The 18123-nt window shown below is 38.0% G+C and overlaps 1 long non-coding RNA gene across 1 annotated transcript in view; it reads right to left on the bottom strand.

The window, feature by feature from the left end:
* Positions 1–18123, bottom strand: part of LOC140260619 (uncharacterized) — a 98699-nt gene that overhangs the window by 18103 nt on the left and 62473 nt on the right. Inside the window, exon 2 of the long non-coding RNA XR_011905579.1 lies at positions 15458–15743. This is a non-coding gene — a long non-coding RNA (uncharacterized lncRNA). The remainder of the gene's footprint in view (positions 1–15457; positions 15744–18123) is intronic.

Raw genomic sequence — 18123 nt, forward strand, 5'->3', positions numbered from 1 at the left:
ACTTTGGGATCTTACTGGCACATCCCTTTTCCACAGGCTCCATTCTAATGACCCCAGTTACATCTTTATACCTAGTTTAAAGCTCTAACAATGAACTTTTCTAACCCCCATCGTAAGACCCCTTGCCGCCAGTGGGATAAGCTACTCCCATTTGTTGCCAGCAGGCCTGTTCTTCTGCAAATAGCGCAGAGGTCAAAAAACCCCAAACCCTGCTGGGCAAACCAGGCTCGGAGCCAGGTATTAATCCACTGGCTCATCATATTTAGTGCCTCATCAATCCTAAAACTGGAAGGATAGAAGAGAACACAATTTGTGCTCCCAAATCCTTTACCTGTTGCCCCAAGGCTCTGAAGTCCTTTAGCCTTTAGGGAAGTTCTTCCTATATTATCACTGCCTACCTGAAACAACAATAGGGGATAGTAATCTGAGGGCCAAACTAGGGAAGGAAGTTTTTCCCTTAGATCTTTAACCCAGGCCTCTGGGAGGCAACAAACCTCCTTGTGTAGAGGGTCTGGTCTACATATTAGCCCTTCTGCTCCCTTCAGCAGAGTCACCAATGACAATGACCTGTTGTTTTTCTTTTCCAGTGAGGCCTTAATGCTAAGTGATGTCTGGTTAGACTTTGGTGACATCATCAAGTGGGGAAAACCATCATTATCACCACTGTCCAGTGGTCCCTTCAGAGCACTATACCTGTTCTGCAGGGGCAGCTGGGAAATCTCCGGGAGGTGCACTTGCATCACCAAGCAGAGACCTTTTGTCACTGCCACTCATTCCCTGATTCTTCAAGGTTGTTGCTAGGTGAAGGAGAGAACAGAGGGTTCACTGCATCAGAAACACTGTGTCTGCTGGTTCCCCTCTAACACCTGTTTGCAAGGAGACAGAGGGTAATGTGCTCCATGTGGAGCCTCAGCTTGCTGACTAAATCTCAGGGCTGATTGGGTTTGGCACCACCAATCAACCTCCCTCTCACATTCCTTTATGCTCCTCAGTCTCTTCACCTCCTCCTTCAGGTCAGCCACAGGGCTAAGCCATTCAGCTGGTCGCATCTTAGAAGTCCTTTTCCTACTCTTTGGCTTCCACTAGTGCATTGGCAAAACAAAATATTTGCCAGAGAACAGCAGCAAGATTTGGGTCTGTGTTGCCATCCTTTCCATCTTGCCTAAGCTCTGCTGCCTCAGAAAAGCAGAATGTAATTTGGTCTGCAGCAGCAACCAAAAAAAGCTCTAGAAACAAAAAGGAGGAGGACATGGAGGTTGAAGAAGGCACTGACTCAGGTGAGACATGCAACCTAGGCAGAGTTTGGGCTGGTGGAACCCAGTGGCCAGCACCGTACATGGCCAAAAAGTGCCAGCTGGTGGAGGAGCTTCTTTACACCTGCTGAGGATGAACCTGCCACAGCTTCGCACCCCAGCTGCAGCCAGCCATCAAGGTGGCCTGCGTCTATGAAGGATGGAGTACCCATCAAAACAACATCATCTGCCTCCTGCTTGCTTCCCCCCAGGCACACCTTCCATGTGGAGCTTGGCAACAGGGAGGAAACATCAACAAGGAAGTTCTATCTGCCTGTGCAGCTACGGTGTACCTGCATGAGGGACAAGCTGCTAAGGAACACGCACTGTTTTCTCCACCATGCTTAGGAGGAGCTGAGAGAAAAACAGGAACCCAGCTTCCTCAACATGTTCTGCACAGAAACGTATCTGCATGTGAGGAAAAGCACACACTGGTTCCAAAACCAGGTGAAAGCAGCCTGGAGGCAGACACATGACTGCCACCATGAGCTGCTGCTCTCCCTCTGCTTGTGCAAGATCAAGCTGATCACCCCCTCCACAAACACCTTCACCATCGAGATGAGTCTTGGGGTGCAGCTTGAATTGGACACACTTCTAAGCATTGCATAGGCTCAGAATAGATTTCTGTGTTCTTCTCTGTTTCTGTCTTTCAAAGTACATAATTCTCTCACTTAAGTAAATTAGATAATATTGTTAAAACAGGTCCTCCTCTTGTAATAGTTTTCTTTTTTTTCTTTCTGTTAGACAAATCAATGTCTAAGAATAGTTTTGCTTTAAATATGGCTTCTTTTTAAATCTGTTATTTATCACTATGGCTCTTTTTTACATCTGCCTTTTGTTTCTGGTAGGTAGGAATATGTTCAGTAAGACCTTATCCATTGAGATGAAAATTCAGGAGGAGCCTGATGGCTCAGGAACTTTCCTGACCACCAAGAAGGCTGAAGCCAGCTGCACCAGCAGCATGGTGCAGCCTGAAAACTGTGCTAGGATGGAGATACAGATTGCCAGGCATGTTCAGCACCCTGGCTTCTACATCAACTGTCTGCAGACCTGCACTTGTCTGCTGGTGAGCACAGACTTTTTGCCCCAAGCCCTGAAGATGCTTGTGATTTGCCACCTGACAACCAGAGCCCTGTGAAGCCTAGAGCAAGAGGAACTGCCCCTGTGACTGGATCACCTCCTGTGGCACTTCTGCTGCTGCTGCCTGTAGAAGAAATACCTCAATTGCTTTCTCTTAGGATACAAAAGTATGGTGTTTTTCTACAATTTACAGCTGTAAAATGCAAAGGAAGTCAACAGGCAATCCTTTGGAGCATCCTGGGAATCCTCTTTTTTTTTTTTATTATTATTTTTGACTGTGCAGCCTTACATTTTCTTTTACAGAATTTGCACTATGTTATATATATATATTAATGCTTTAGCCAACTAGTGGAAAACATACAGAATTTACTGCAGTTTCCCTTTGGCTTTAGGCTTAAATAGGTGCTGAATTTCTTAGATTAACAGTGACTTTTTTCCATGCACTAATCTGAAAAGCTCTTGCCCCTAATTTGTAGCCTACACTAGTGAGTAAGTTGGCAGCATTCCTGTTCTTGCAATACTGTTCTACCAGTGAGGCATGGCATGTGGATCATGCTACCAATCTATTCGCAGTCATAGAAGGAGAATAGGTTGGTAAGAGACTCCACAACCTTGGGCAATCTATTCCAGTGCCATGCCACCCTCACCATAAAGCAGCTCTTCTGCATGTGTGCATAGAACTTCATTTAGACCATTACTCATCATCCTATTACTACACATCACTGAGAAGAGCCTGGCCTCATCCATTTGCTTTCTACCTCCCATTCAATATTTAAAAACATGAATCAGATCCCCCATCAGACTTCTTTTCTGCAGGCTGAACAGACCCAGGTCCCCTTTCCTCATAAGGGAGATGCTCCAGCTTTATGGCCCTCCAAAGAACAACTTCTAAGTGATTCCTGTCTTATTTGAAAATCCAACAAAAAGATGAGTGGGAAGCATGCATTTAAGCATATATGTAAAACTGCTAATATTTGACAGTTAAATATGTCCTTTGAAAACAAAGCTTAAAATGTTTTATTAGCTTTAAAACTATGAAAGAACAGTTCTGGTTAGATAGGGGAGAGAGAGATTTTTTTTTTCTATATGTAATATATATTTTTCTTAATTACGATACAAGGGAAAAAACACACAGTGCACAGCCTACATATGTGGCCACAATTCAAAAACTCAGTTTTCCTCAAAATCAGACTAGAATTGCATCAAGAAAAACATTCTGTGATTCTGGTCCACCACATTGTCACAAGTGTAATTTAGTCATAATTCTCATCTGCTGTTCTGCTAGCATTCAAAAAGAGTGGGATTCATTTCTGGATCAAAAAGCTGCTTATGATGTTACATAATTTAAAACCTAAAAATTACTATTGGGATACAATAAGCAAAATATGTCCTCCTAATTAAAAGTGGTTAAAAATACTATATCCTGCTAGATCAGCTGAATCCTAAAATTGTTTCTTCAAGAATTTACTTTTTGACTGATCATTTCACCTGTATCTATAGTGCTGGTATCCCAGTTATTTGAGATTTCTTCCTGAAACTGAAATAGTTTGGACTTTCAAAGATCTCAGTCTTTGAAGAGCACCCAAGTCTAAGGGTCTTTAGCTGAATTACAGAGAAACTCTTCCCTGTATATCTACTGCTTCTAACAGGAAAAATGCAAGACAAATGCTGAGTAAGGAAGTTATGGAAGACAAGAAATCTCTACACTTTTGAATGTCCAATGTTTAGACTTCTTTGGCTTTTTTCATCTAAAAATCACGAGTTGTTTTCTGTGAGACTGCCTGAATTCACAAGCTCCTCCACACTCAGAAGCAGCACTAAGCCATCTGAAGGCTGATACCCTTTATCTTACACACTAATTAAGACTTGTAATTCAGGGGAAAACTGATAATCATCTAATTATTCTTACCTAATGCACTTGCCTTCCTAGCTGCATCATCAGTTCACCTTCCTCTTCCCCCTTCATTCAGGGAAGAGTATCAAAGATTTTGAAAAACAGATCACATCAGAAGCTAAAAATATGGGCGAGATAAGATTCTTGCCCAACTCTGAATACTAAAATAAAAGAATTTTTTATTCCTGCATTCATATTATGCATATATATGCATATATAAAAAACATTGGTCAATTACATTCTGAAATTCTCTTACATGCCTTTTATTAAGGTTAACAAAAAATTAATGAAATTTTCAATAAAATATGAACTGGTGCAAAGACATTAGAAGTTTGATTTAGAGTATGAAACTTCCTATCCTCACAGCTGCACCATTTTTCCACTTAATTTACATAACAAATGAATTCCACTCAGATTAAAAGATTTTAGACCCTCTGTTCATAGTGTATTTAATCATGAAGAATTACCTGGCACACTGACATTTTGCAAGAAAATGAGATTTTGTACTTCTAATGGGCTATTTCTTTTCATATTAACTAAGAAGAGACCAAACCAAAATAAATTTACATACTTGCAATGAATCATGTTTTCAAAAATCAAAGTCTAGGACAATTAAAAGTATATCAACAATAATTTTTAAAAAAGACTAATTATATACTTTTGTTAACGTGACATCTATAGTTTTATCTAACTTAAAATATGCAAGTGCTATTACCAGAATTAAAATCCCAGTTTGCAAAATGCACACATACTGTTGTATGAATATCTCCACTGATGCCCAGAATAGAATCCACCTGCTTTAATTTTTTCTTGATTAGGCAAAGAAGTCAAAGTACAACCCAAATACAGCTTTAGACCACACAGGCAGCCAAAAGAGAAGGTAGATCAGTACATCTATCCTTGCAAGCAGAGTGTATGCAAATTAACCTGTCCTCGGCATACTTATTAGCAACTGAAAGTAAGAAAGTCATGATACTTGTCTTAATACTTGAGTGCTCTACTGGGGTAAAGCGTAATCAGCTCTAGTCATTTCACTCTTACACCAAAAACTGCATTTGAGAAAACATCAATAAAATAGTCAACAAGATGTTGTGTATCTATCAAAACAAATTCATTAGATCTTTTGCCATACTTCTGCATCTTACCTCCTTAATGCGGTATTTTGATTACAGTGTAAAAAAACAGCAAAAAAAGAACAACAGAAAAAAAAACCAAAAAAACCACACAAATCACCAGGGAAATATACTGAAACTCTTACATACAAAATTAAATACGAAAAAGTGATTTTAAGTGCTGAGCTTTGCCCCAGCATAACGTAAATAGAAGGACTGTGAGTCTGTAATATTAGTGAGGCACAGTACAGGCAGCTTCCAGTCACAAAATTAGTTACTCCCACAATTAGGGAGAAAAAGGTAGAGATTTGATCAGACAAAAATATGTGGATTCAGTAACACTGGATAATCAGCCAAGACACTTGTCTGAAACTTAAAAACAAAAAAAAGTACCATAAAGGAACAAGGCACACACACAGCTTGATACTCTATCTTTGAGGACTTGTAATTACAATTTAGACCTACAAAAAAAACAAACAAACATACTAACAGGCAGACTGAAATAACAGTTTTATTCCTCTGCTCTACTGTGGTCTTGATCATTATTCCAGAGGAATAATTGTACTTGCTGGGGACACGGCCTTCTTGTTAGGACAAACGCGCTGGTGAGTAAAACATCTGAAAACATGTAAAGCAGTGTGGTATGGATATTTGTGGCAGGTGTTTATCCCGTATTCAGGTGATTAACTCATTCCTCAGCTAATCTCTGACTAACCCCAAAAACAGTATCTGTGGGTCAAGCTTCCAGTAGAGTCTGAAGCCCAAACCAAGATTTAACACAATGTACTTCAGAGGTTATCTTAGCTGTAAGATCAGTCTCAGCACAGTTCCAAACAAACCTGCAGATCTCCTCTCTTGTGATTGTTTCAAGTCGATCTACAAGTTTAATACACTGCTCCTCATTTGGGTCTCTCTGCTGTGTTTTATAATCAACCACCATAATCAATCCTGAAGGGGTTTCATGAGCCACCATTTGTTCACTACAAGAGCAGAGAACTCCCTCCCACGCTCACCCAGAGTTGTCAAATGCATTAAATATTAAGCACCTTCATCATGCCTCAGGTTTCAACAAGATCAAAAAAGCAACCATCTTCAGAAATACAATTTATTAAAACACTTTCCCACAGCAGGGATTCAAATAAAATAACCAAAGAAATATCTTAATGAGTTATGTTGGGACACATAGATAGAAAAAGGAAGAACCTCTACCAGCTTAAAAAGTTAAAATTAAAAATAAAATTAGATAAAACTGACAGTGTAAGATTCCACAGCAGGAAAACAATAATACTCAGATGTAAAGAATACTCAGATGTAAAAAGTAGGAAACAAGCCATTAGCTAAAAAATAGCTACTTGAAAATGGCATTGTTATAAATACACAATGAAAAGTTTGTCGCATTTATTTGCATCTCTTTTTAAGACCTTACTATTACACTGAGTATTCTGACTGAATGGGCAAATCTGCTGTGACATCTGTAAATACAGAAGGAAGTAAGGATAAGCTGATGCTAGCATTTGTGATCAAATGCACTTCTGAGGACCGTAACCAGTATCTAACACAATATGTAGTTCTTCATCTCAAAAAGAGATTTGACACTGACATATAAACATGGGAAGGGAACCATATGTATTCTCTGCTGTAGATACTGAGATACCAGGACCACTGTTCTAAATCAGAGGAAGGCAACAAAGAAGATGAGAAAACTGGGAAGGTGTACCGTGTGTCCACTGTGCTTTTTCCACTAATGGGGTTCCATACACTCCATGACTTCAACGTCTCACAGTGCAGCTGAACAATATGGCATGAGCAGCCTCTCTTGCCCAATCCAACATCAACTTTGTGGTATGCAGTCATGGCACAGTATTACAAAACCACAGCCTTGGGCTAATTGCTGAAGACGTAATTAGATACAATCAAGGGATTATGAAGTAAATACTTGTCTGAGAGACCCGTTTATCTATCCCAATGAGTAACTGCAGGTTATGCACTGGCAATACTGCATGGAAAAGAAAGAACCTGAAGGATAGCCCTGAACCAAATATTAGGACTGTCTGCATATGCAGACATCTGAAATATCAGGAAAGTTTATTAAAAAGATGTTTCCAGCTCTACATGCATTACAAAAATCAGGTTGAATAAGTCATTGGGACACCGTCAGCAACATACAGGTGCAACAAGTTCAGAACATTGTTTGAACTTCACCTGATGAGCTGCCCTAGGCCACAGGTGTATTTAACAGAAGACATTCTGTCTGCTAATACAGAGCAGTGAGAGTATGTTTAAATTTTAATATTACCAGGCAGCTCACCATAATGCACAATCCAGGCTTAAGACAATCTTGTCTTGTCAAATCCAACTATGGGCAACTGAAAACAAGAAAGTTTTCTTTGTCTCTAAATTAATTATATTGCATTTTCCTGTAAAGATATAGATTCTATAGCCTGATACTTCATTTCATAAGGCAACGCTTGACAGCCCTACTGAGATTTCAGGCATAGACTGGTGACAGAATTACACATGTCATATTCATTCTGCAAGTGTGGGGACAAAGAGAGTCCCAGCATATATATATATTATGTTATTAACAACAAGAAAGTACAAGAAACAAGTACATCTATTTTAGTGTTTTGTACTACATATTTATGTATCTCCAGTAGATAGATAGTAGATAGTAGAAGACAGAGCCTGCAAACATCCACCCAACAGATTTGTATTTTAATATCACATCCAGACACAAACCTTAAATTCAAGCTACCCGAAAGTAGAAAGAACAATTGAAAAGCCAAGCATTGTAAATTAAATAACTGCAAACTTAAAAACATAGAAGTTCATCGAATCTGCCAGATATCAGCCTAATCTAAGTCTGCCTGTATTATGACTTTCAATTTCAATTGATAACTTACATGCATAGTGTTGGGAAAATTTTGTTCAAATATCTCCATGCTAAACAGAGACAGAGGAGAACCTTCAGCTTTCTTTATTCAAATAAAGGGAGAATCTACTGGAGGTATTTTCCCAGAAGGATCTCTCAAAGTATCACTTTGCAGATTCCCTTTTACCCTAACTTTCCTACACACTGTCCCTCCTCTGTTCCTCACAGACTGAAGTACCTCAGAGGTTACAAGCTTCCGGGACTGCCTCGTACTTGATCCCCCTTTTATGCAACCTATTAGGCATTAAGAAATCTTGCGTATAGTTGTAATCATACAAATGTATAGTTGTAATTACAAAGTGAATGGATAGCCTGAGGGTATATAAAGAAAAGACTCACCAATGCTGAGGCTCACAGTCAAGATGGATGCTCACCAATGTTGACGCTTACCGCAAAAACCCCACAAAGGAGCAATCTCCAGAAAGAAATTCTGCCTTACTAGTGGTCAGCCCTTAAATGGGATATAGCAGTGGTGGAGTCAAGCTTCACCCCTTCTGTGAGCACAGCTGAATTACCTTCACCTGTGCTCCCACAGCTGACTTGTCCCTTGACTCAGATGGTTAATCAGAGGTTTAGGCTGTGATCAACAGTTTCCCTTGAAAGGTGGTTTTGTTTTAGTGCTTACTGCAGTTGTTTCTCTTCTTTCCTAGGTGTGCTTTTTTTTGTTTCTTTGTTTGTTTTTTAAACTAGCTATTTATTTTCCAGGTGCAATTTGTTTGTTTGTTTTTTTTCCCCCTCTGGCTGGTTTTGTGTGGGCATTTTTCTGATGTTTTTAATCAGAGTGGCTATTTTGTTAGTTTTGTTTCAGGATTTGGTTTGATTGGATAATATCAAAAAAATATGAGTTAATGATAATTGGAATATTTAATAAAAACTACTGTAAAAAAACAACACATTAACATTCTTATTCCCCTCACTCAGTTCAGACATTCATCATAGACAGCAAAAGATATTCATCATAGAATCACACATAGTGATATTCCAGACTGCACAAAATGACTGATCATAACTTCAAAACTGTGGAATACTATGTTGCACAAAAATTATAGTTTAGAGGATGGGGAATTCTATCATGTAACTGTTTAATTTATTGTAGTTTGTAGTATGAATATATTAGTAGATGCCTTTTAATCTCAGACTAGTGACAGCAGAAAATAATGGAAGCCTCTGAAGGCCAACCAGAAATTATCATTAGATTCACTGCTTTTTCCTACACGCTACCCCTTCACATGTCATGAAACTGTTGGTTTTAGCTTTTTGCTATGTTATTGCACAAAGAAATCAGAATGAGGTTTAAGATCATTTTACAGAAGAAACCTTCTAGGCCATGTTTTAAATATATATAAACGTATTTAATATACTTCTACAGTAAGGCTGCTTAGTTCAAGAAGGTTCCACATGTGATTCTTCTAGTTAGTTTTAAGAGTTTTAAGTCAACGTGACATTTAAAATAAAAGGTATACTGATACTTTTATTTATGTCAAACCTTAATGTGTTTTGCATGAAAAAGCAAGTACAAAATTACTTGGCTCAATGCCCAAGGTAATTACACTCCTTGTACTGTTGTCATTACTTACTGCCAGAACTGGCAAAGTAGGCATTTCCCTCAGACAGTGTTGTTAATGAAAATTGTCGAAGTCCTTACAGCAGTCCTTAGTTTGTTATACTTCAGTTGTCACCTCACTTGGGTGAATTGCTAGATTTCGGTTTTCAACAATATATTTCTTGGCTATGTATTCATGATCTAACAGTAACACACTGAATCATATCCCATCCCTTGCAAACAGTAATATGAATAAGGAACAACAGCCTTTTGTTTTGAAGGAAAAAATAAGATAAAATAGAAAAAATAAGAAACAATTCCTAACAGATCTTTAATTTCAGCTTTGGAAGCTGGAGACAGACAAACTATATTCTTTATTCAGCAAAGTTCAGGACAGAACTCCAGCTAGGGAGTTTCAACACTACTGCTATCAGGTGGCTGGCTTTAACACAGCATGGCTCATTTTCTGCTACTGAACCTTATGCTCACTGCAGACTAAGACATCCTATTAAAATTCTGTATCAAAAATTGAGACACAGATACCTAGAAAGCCTGCTGGAAAGAGGTGAGGAGGTGGATGTCAAGCTCATGCCATATACTCACATAATGCAAAGGTAATAGTCATACATATATTTATTCCTGAATTATTGGTATTGCTTGTAGAAGTTTTGCAGAATAGCTAATACATCAACACAGTCTGAAAAAATACTGAAAACTATCTTTTCTTTCACCAGTGAAAGCTTCAGTATGAATTCCTAGTATGGAATTCAAAGAAACAAACTTCCATTATGATAAGAGAGGGAGTACATCATGACAGGTCATGATTCCTCCCAGGACCTAAGAGTTTTTGCTGCCTTACTCTAAGTTCTTAATTTCTGCCTTATTTCATATATATATAAGCATGAGATCTTGCATTTCTCTCTGTCTTGCTGAAAAATGGTTCCCTTCCGGTGGTACAGTTTCCTGAGAACTCCACAAAGTGAATGCCACAGAGTTCACTGAATAAGAGAATCTACTGACTTTCCACAGAAAAGAAGCATGTGGCCTGATTAAAATCAGCTGTGAATTTGCTAAAAGAAGTGTCAGATGGAATCTGTAGCCTCCAGCTCCCTGGAGGAATGTGATACAGTACAGTTCAGGTGCACTGTGAAGAAGCCATCGTTTCTCCTGACATCTGGATAAAAAGAAGACTGTTTACTAGAGCAACCAAGTGCACCAATCACACAAAGACCATTTGTCAGACTGTCTCAAGGAGAAAAAAACATTGCTGTGCTCACATTCAATCAAACCAGAGGCAGGAAAGCCACAGGAGGAGGGTTGGCTTGGGGCTGAGCATCTGTCTTGCACATAATCCTAATGCCACAAGTTCAGGAGGGGAAAAAAAAAAAAAAAAAAAAAAAAAAAAGAGAGAGAAGAGGAAAGAAAAAAGAAAAACAACCTACTGAGCTGAAAACTTTATCAGAAATTAGGAGTATTACTACTTAGCATTCTTGTTTTCCATGTCTGAAGAAGAAATCAAATTCAACTATGTCACGCCACTCTGCAGTACCTAAGATTTTCTACAAGTTCACACCTTGTACCATATATTAACCCAAAAGTTATTCACCAAGCCTACCAATGTTCCCTGTTTATTTTCTGCCAGTCTTCTGGATAGGAATTCTGATTGCATGAAACACCACACACATCAATTATATTGACAAAAAATAATTTTTTCTTTCACTGACAGAATAAAATCAAATAATTTTGGAGCTACTTACTACGACAGGATTTCTTTTTTCCTGATTTACATTCCATGTAAGACATTGCATTAGTTTATGCTCAGGTCTCTGACACATTATTATAAAATTCAAGCATGAAACAACACTTTTTTTCTGTGGCCACAGAAAACCTTCTAGGGGTGGAGATAGAAAATGCTTTATATACTTTAACTACAGAGAAGGAACAAATTTTGATAAGTTATGAAATACACAATTTAAAGGTTAATATACCAATCAGTGGTAGGCATCATTAACAAGTCTAAACATTTCTAGGAAGATACTGTACACAGATTACACCAAGTTAATTTGTACATATACAGTAAAGTGCAAATTCTCCTCCAAGCCTTACAGTGTATGAAGGGGCTGTGATTTCAAAAGAAAAATCAATTATTGTGTCTATAAAAACTAAATTAAATTAACATTGGAAGAAATCTCATTTTTTTCCACAAGTGACTAGAAGAAAGAAAGGCCATGTATCCAAGGGAATTACTTGCATGTTACAGTGCTGCAGCTGGTGTCTCCACCTCAACCTACTCACCACATTCCAACGCTACTTCCAAATCAAGGATCTTGGAAGGCAAAAACATCACAACTGCATTCAGAATTAGGCATGATGATTGCTTCTTTTGGCACTTCAGTAGAAGTTTGTTATCAGCAATTCAGAAATCTAACATGAATTGTTTAGGATGATGCATTCTTTTTGTTAATCTGCCTTCAGGCAAGAAAAGAGAGTATTTACAGGAATTTGAAGTGAGAAAAGTAACACTTTTAAGTGTGTCACCCAGAAATGCTAAAGACTGAATAGTATATAAAAAAGTGGCCACTTAGTGATGCTGATACAAAGTAATTATCATCATCTTCTATTTCTTAGTTATACTCACCATAACTTCATTACATAATAGTTGATGAATACATGCTTCTTAAACAGCCTTATATAAATTTGTATTGCAAACTGTTGAGTGCATATTGAGAAGGGGAAAGGAAATCAAGGTTTGATTTCCACAACCCTTCCCCCACTCATGCTATATGCAAGCTAAATTGATTTCTAAAAGCATCATTAAGTTGGGCTATGGATTTGAGCTGTTCCACAGATGATCATGTGCTCACCCTGTACTCCAAGCCAGCTGGAAGTTATGTGGCTTCTGCTAGTTTTGACTGAGGCCAAGTTAATAAACCCTGCTCAGAAGCAGAAAATATTAGATAGGCTATTGCATCACAGTAATGAGACCATATGCTCCCAAGAAGCAAAGGTCATGGGTAGAGGCATTCAGGATAGATTTAGGCTGTACATAGGGCAGGATCTAGTCTGCCTACTAAATACTGTGGTGATATGTAAGCTGAACAGTAAACCAGGGTGCCTATGTACACCTCTCTCTCTTTATGTCTAGGAGGCTAAGGGGAGACCTCATTACACTCTACAACTCTCTGAAGGGTTTGGCCTCTTCTCTCAAGAAACAAACAGGACCCAAGGAAATGGCCACAAGTTGTACCAGAGGATGTTTAGCTTAGACTTTTTCTCTCAGAGAGTGGTCAGGCACTGGTATGGCTGTCCAGGGAGGTGGTAGAGTCGCTGTCCCTGGCAGCATTCAAGAGCCGTCTGGATGAGGAGCTACAAGATGTGTTTTAGTGGCTTGTGATAGCAATGGTAATGGGAGGATGGTCGGACCTGTAGGTTCTTTCCAACCTTGTGACTCTATGATTTTATGATATCAGGATGTTGGTGTCCTGGAGGCTTACCATATTCGTATTCAATATTTGGTAAAAAACAAACAAACAAAAAAAAAAAAAAAAACAAAACACTATGATTGGAGTTTTTTGTCTTATTGAAGGTTTTTTGTTTTTTATATTCTTAAATGCAAATCTTGATTTTTGGCTAGCAGAATTGAAAACAGTAGCCTTGTAAATGGAAACTAAGCGAATGCAAGGTTCTCTACAAGAAGTACAGAACAGAAGAAGATATGACTTGACCTCTTTCTTCTAGCTTAACAACAGCAGTGTACTTAACTATCACAGCACAGCAAAAAATACAAATCATACTCCTAAACAGTTTGGCTTTTAATTCTAACTTTGCTTTGACTTAGGGAGCAGTTATTCATACTGCATATGGGAGCAGCTCATATTAAACATTCATCAGCTTAGATCTCTGCAAAATGAGTTATGGTATGTTCTCACAGGTAGCATCAGTGTTCTGTTCTCTTGTAGTAAGTTATATCAGACAGAACGTACAAATCTGTATTTTGAGATTCATGTCTTTCAACAACAGATTGCAATCTACATTAAGTAATCAAAGCAATAATTTAAACTACAGCATTTTGATGTATAAATCTCATTCATAGACTATATATTAAGAAGAATGAATTACCAACACTTTACTTTTCTTTTATGTGTTTTCTATTACACTTTAAGTAAAAATGTGATTAAACATTTCAACAAACGTCACAAACTCAACTTTCAACATCACAGTCTATAAGGATCACAATTTAGGTCTTTATTTTTGCAAATGACATATTTAGGTTCTGAATATTCTACATAACAGTACTGGAATATATGTATTTTCTTTGACTTTAGATGGCTATCTATTATACCTTATAGAAGATGCACTGAAATCATAGTAAAACTAATGGCCAGGAAACAGTCTCTTGAAGACTACCTAAATGACTAGCTAATCTTCCCTACTCAATTTATTCACAGTTCATTCTGAAATTGAAGAAGCTGAAACTGTTAAGCACGAACACCCTAAAAATGGGTATTACTAAGAAACATGTAATGAATATCAACATAGTATGAGAACTTTATAATTTTAAATAAGGCACTGTTATTTTGAGAATAGCAATTAGGTGAGTTCAAGGGAGATTACCATTGCATTTCAGGAGACACCTAAACTAGAAAACTGAAGATGAGAATCATTATATAAAATCTTTTCTAGCTTTATTCATATCTACTTACTATGAGGTTGATTGATTGACATCAATACTCTAGACTTGAAAAGCTCTTAGGCCATTAGTAGTCAACTAGATATTCTAACTACTTAATACTGAGACTTAGAGTTCTGACATGACTTAAAAAGCTTTAAAAATTGTTTTGGTAATTGAATTCTAAGATAACTTACCAATGTCAGATTCAATTAAAAATAAATATATAATGTTCTTGATACTGTACTTTTTCTACCAATCCATTCTTATTCACCTCCATCTCTGTTCTTGGAATCAACCACAAGATCAACAATGAAATCAGACCCTTGAACCTTGCATGCTATATTTATACAACAATCTACAAATTTATACAATACTTTTGTTATATCTTTGTTTTGTCCATTCAACATAAATTTGTATATACATGTCCAGCTACTTCCATAGCAGACTGCCTCTTTCTTGCTTTTCTGACTAATTGAACAGTTTGGAAGGAAAATTACTAAATAGAAAAATATAGTATAGCTTTTTCTGTAGGATACTCTACCAAAATAAATGGTGGAAAAAACGGCTTACCCTCTACTACTGTCTATTCTAAAATACAAACAAGATGTTACGTACGTCACAATACTGTGTCCAACACCCCAAAGACTCATAATTTGAAAAGATTTTTTTTTTCCAAAGTAAAACTGCTTTTCTTCCTCTCCCGCACTCTTGCCCAAAAGGCACTACAATCCAAATATCAAATACATACAGATGCAAAAATTGAACTTAATTTTCTTCAGGAAAACAAGTGTGATTCCTAAGCAATTTTGGACCCATCTTCCAAACAAGCTTTTTTCTCTTGTTATTTCTTTTGTTGTTGTTGTTTGTGTAAGGTGGAATAATACAAAGATGGTAACAGATATTCAAAAGGTTATTTATAAGGAAAGACTCACCAATATGGATGCCTTTGCTGGAAAATGCTGAGGCAATCTCCACCAGGGAGCAATCTCCAACAGATGCTGCATTAGTGGTGGTCAGCCCTTAAATGAGGTCTAGAGGAGGTGGAGTCAATCTCCAGCTAAATTGCAGCTCAATTACTCTCACCTGTGCTCCCATAGCTGACCTGACACTTGCCTCAGCTGATTAATCAGAGGTTCAGGCTGTGATTACCAATTTCCCATACAGTTTGTTTGTTTTTTGTTTTTGTTTTTAAGAGAAAAATGGGATGACTGGCAGTGTCTGTAAAGAGAAAAAAAAAAAGAAATTTCATGCACTAAGCATCAATTTTCTGTATCATATATCCATTAAAGCTTGTCTAAACTCACTTGCTGCAGAAGTCAGAAGCAAGGAATCTGTTTTGGCTCCCAGATTCCTAATTGTATATCTGCCTCAAAGTACTGTTTTACACGCTGCTTTCAAAAAGACTAAAAATACACACAACTGCAAATAGGACAAATGAAGTGAGTCATAAGGCACAAGCTGACAAATTCTCCTTTCTTATTTACCATTTCTACTATTTCAACAAAGTAAATTCAGACTTAAGCATTTCAGATTCAATTATGAACAAAAATGTGCTTCTAAATGATTAAAGGAAATATAAATGGAAAATTCTATCCTCAGCTTTGGACTACACTAGTCCACTAGAATTATAAAATCTTTTGACTTACTGTATTTCAAAGAGAAAAGATTCAAGTTGCTTTAAACCAGTCTATGTAGTAATGTTTCTGTATTTCTTTTATTTATTTTTAACTTCTGGGAAGGGTATTTTTGTATTTTAACATTAAAGGTAAGATTTTATTTATTTATTTATTTTTCAGAGCACAGATGGCAAGAACAGAATGAATCATAGAGTTGCTCAGATTGGAAAAGACATTAAAGATCATCAAGTCCAACCACAACCTAACCATAGTACACTAACTAACAACCCACCTCTAAGTCATGTCCCTGAGCCCCCCATCCAAACAGTTTTTAAACACAACCCAGGATGGTGACTCCACCATCTCCCTGGGGAGCCTATTCCAGTGCTTAACAACACTTTCGGTAAAGATTTTCCTGATACCCAGCCTAAACTCACCCTGTCAGAACTTGAGGCCATTTCCCCTCATCTTGTCACCTGTCACCAGTGAGAAGAGACCTACCCCACTCTCACTGTAAGAAGGATATGCTCCCAGAAACTATTAACTGAAGACAGAACATTCTTCGTGTATGAAGGCTGTTTACTGGTATCTCTTCATTTTAAAGAATCAGAGGTAAGCACAAACAGGTGTTTTGGAACAGAATTTTATTTTACCATTCAAATCAAGCGTATATGAATTTTAAAAAATATAAAATCAGCAACCGGGATTTATTTATCCATAAAACCTACCACCTAAAAAGGGGCAGAAGTATTCTACAGCAGGTTTCTGAATGTAACAGTGCACACTGATGGTACTTTTTAGTGCAGGATGCTCAGATAGGAGCACATTAAATGAGCGTAAATACTTAGATAGATAGTGTTCCCATTGAACATATACAGTGAGTATTCTTCCTTCTCAGAAAACATTTTGTGCTTTGAGAGCTTTAGGTTTGCACTGGAAGAGTATAATGCAGCTATTCTTCTACACTTGTCTTTCAGGGTATCACTCAAAAGAAAACTGCTGAATAGGTCAAGTACTTATATATGATCACAGTAGGTGCGTGGAATTCAAAAGGACACAAATCAAGGCTGTTGACTCTTCTTCCAGTATTTCCTCAAGCATCTTTGTGGACTCTCCAGAATGCCATAAGAACAGAGCAGTCCCAGGAAGATGCCATTTGGCACTCCAGAGTGTTCTCCTTCTATTTGCAAAGAAATACCACAGGAACAGTATGTTCTTACAGTGAGATAGAAACTAAATCTCTCCGCAACATTTTCAGTGCCAGCCAGCCCGTCCCCCATCTGTCTGTCAGCAGGAGAGAGAAAAAACAAATGGAAAATTAAAAAATGGAAAGGAGAAGCAACCAGAATTTGGGCACAGGAAAGAACCATCTGCCAAGACAACAACAACAAAAAAACTGACCTTGCCTGTCCCTTTTGAAGAGCTTATAGCCATCCATTGCTACACTCCACTTGTGGGAGCAAGCAATTCCACCGCGTTTCCATAATGGCAATTGAATCACAGTTTTCCTGCTTCACAATGGGCTTTAACTTCTCCTGTTTGTTGCCCATGTTGTGTGCATTGATGTAAATACACTTCAGCTGAGCCTCTTGCCTCACCCCTAAACCCATCATCCTTCCTCTGAGCTCATCTCTAGTAGGCCTGGTTTTATCCTCTTCCTACTTCATACCTAGTTTCAAGCCTCTGAACAAGCCCTGCCATCTCCTGGACAGATCCCTTTCCCACTTTGAGACAGGAGAGACACATCAGCAGAAAACAGGCCAGGTGCTGAGTAAACTGCCCCACGGTTAAAAAACAAACAAACAAACAAAATTCTTGCATTTGCACCACCCTCCCACCCATGTATTTAGAAGGGCTTTCCTACTCCTTACTGTATCCTGCCCTGCCACTGAAATGAAAATACAACCTGTATACCTGCTCTATCCACTAACTGCCTCAGTCCCCTGAAGTCCTTTTTGATAACCCTCAGGCTTCTCTGAGCA

The sequence above is a fragment of the Excalfactoria chinensis genome, chromosome 1, assembly GCF_039878825.1.
Source record: "Excalfactoria chinensis isolate bCotChi1 chromosome 1, bCotChi1.hap2, whole genome shotgun sequence".
Lineage (NCBI taxonomy): Eukaryota > Metazoa > Chordata > Aves > Galliformes > Phasianidae > Excalfactoria > Excalfactoria chinensis.